The sequence below is a fragment of the Myotis lucifugus genome, unplaced genomic scaffold (assembly GCF_000147115.1).
Source record: "Myotis lucifugus unplaced genomic scaffold, Myoluc2.0 scaffold_98, whole genome shotgun sequence".
NCBI lineage: Eukaryota > Metazoa > Chordata > Mammalia > Chiroptera > Vespertilionidae > Myotis > Myotis lucifugus.
In genome coordinates, this window is record NW_005871146.1 from 4,084,575 (window position 1) to 4,086,850 (window position 2,276).

General features: G+C 42.9%; 1 pseudogene; it reads right to left on the reverse strand.

Annotated features, from left to right (window-relative positions):
* Positions 1-1,248: 1,248 nt before the first annotated feature.
* Positions 1,249-2,034, reverse strand: LOC102436781 (annotated as a pseudogene).
* Between the last annotated feature and the right edge of the window lie 242 nt (positions 2,035-2,276).

Consider the following 2,276-nt stretch of genomic DNA (forward strand, 5'->3'; position numbering starts at 1 on the left):
ACAAGCACAGTAAGCAAGGGTAAGACTGTTAAGTAGATGCTAATTACCATGCCTTCTCCCGTGTTAGTGAGGGCAGACCTGGTACAGTGAAGGGGACACCATTACAAATGGAGATTTCCTTTATAAATGTAAATGTCCTTTTACAAGGGATAACTTTTACTTGGTTTTCAGACTTCTCCCAGGTGTGCTCCTTCCTAAAAGTAACCAGCCTAAAATAATCAGTATCCCAGAGTAGCATATTTAGGGGTGGCAAACTCTGTTCCTCTTCATAGCACAAGGCCCATTTGGCATTCAGTAATGTTTGAGGATGAAGGTAGCACTTGGAGTGAACATTCCCCAGAACTTTCAGTGTAGTTGTTTAGCAAAAGGTGAACCTGAAGGACAATTCTCTAATAATAAATAGCCCCAGGGAAATGTCTCTGTGACGTTCCAAACCACAGCTGTGTGCACTTCCCATGCTTTTTCTCCCCAAAAGACCAAGGCAGAAGCAGCCAACATGCTCAAGCTTAGCTGAGGCAGGTGGGAGGTGACCAGGGTCCCTGTAAATAGAGTCTCTCTCTCTCATTGGGGATACCAATCTGCATGACTGGATATAAGGCTGAGTCACTTTCAGGATTTTGTCATGGAAATAGGCCTCAAGACTAGCCCCCGCTGAGAGAACATATGCAATCACTTCAATCAACCAAACCCTTGAAGTATCTATTATGTGGAAACTAGGGGAGATGTAAAACAGAACATGCCGCATTAGTTGAGGAGAAAATATATCCCACAGAAAAACAAATCTGACACTTTAAAGGCTGAGTTTCTGGTCCAAAAAGTGAATTCCAAAGAAATTTAGAAAAGGAAAGTGATCACTTTAGAATCAGGGGTCCTCAAACTTTTTTAACAGGGGGCCAGTTCACTGTCCCTCAGACCGTTGGAAGGCCGGACTATAGTTAAAAAAAACTATGAACAAATTCCTATGCACACTGTACATATCTTATTTTGAAGTAAAAAAACAAAATGGGAACAAATACAATATTTGTATTTGCATGTGGCCCGTGGGCCGTAGTTTGAGGACCCCTGCTTTAGATCTTCCAATTCTGTGCCCTCCTCATCACTTGTTAGAGCCTATTTTTTTTTTAGTTTAAATGCATTTTCTTTTTAGACAAACTACATGACATATTTTTCTTAAAAACAATGGCTCCACTACAAATAAATCAAGGTCAAAAGAAATGAAGATCTCAAGGTAACATCAGTCCATTTGTCCTAGTCCAGGTGTGCAGATGAAAAGCAGCAGCCAGACATGATGACAGATGATAGATCCAAATTGCCAAATTTGTTAACATGTTCCATTGCTAAACCATCCTTAAAGAAAATCATATATGGAATCACACCATCCTCATGGTGGTCCAGCAGAACAACCATGCCATGTGGATTCAAGTTTTCACCAATAAAGCACTAGTAGTTTTTTGTTTGTTTATTGATTTCAGAGAGAGCAAGGGAGAGGGAGAGAGAGATAGAAACATCAATGATGAGAATCATTGATCGGCTGCTTCCTGCATGCCCCCTTCTGGGGATCAAGCCCTCAACCCAGGCATGTGCCCTGACCTGGAATTGAATCATGACCTCCGGTTCATAGGTCGACGCTCAACCACTGAGCCACAGCACTGGTAGTTTTTGAAATTAGCAAGGATGTGCTTGATTTGTTCTGAAGCCCCTGGAAAGACTTTGCTCTTTCTGGTCTCTGTTCTTCAAGTGTCCCTTTGATGGATTTCATGTCATCTTTTATATAGTTCATGTAAGCTGGTTTTTTGTGAAGTTGATTTCCTGCAAATGATGGTTCTTGACAAGATCAACACCAGTGATGACTGTGCTTTCAGTACCTTCACCCTTGGGTAAAGTGGAGGCAATTCCACCCGTGGGCGAGTCATCCATGTTACCCTCTGTCCTACTGACCATTTTCCCCTCCACTTTCAGACACAGCCTATTTTTGATCTCTCAGATCTTGTAGATGTCAGAGAACATCTCATCACAGCTGGTGAGGTACCGGTAGATGATGGAAACTGGGACACTGGCTTAACAGGAGTCCTGAGCTCGAAGTGAGCGCAGAGCAGCCGAAGCAGCACTCAGGGGGAGCCTTGAACAGATCATTTCTTGTGGCTCTACTCTTTCCCTCTTTTCTTCTCTTTCCTGTTGTGGTTGCCTCCTCAGCACTAAGATACCCCTCACACCCAGATCCTGTGTTCAGACTGCTTGCTCCAAATCCTTTTTTGACTCCTAGTGATTTCACAGCA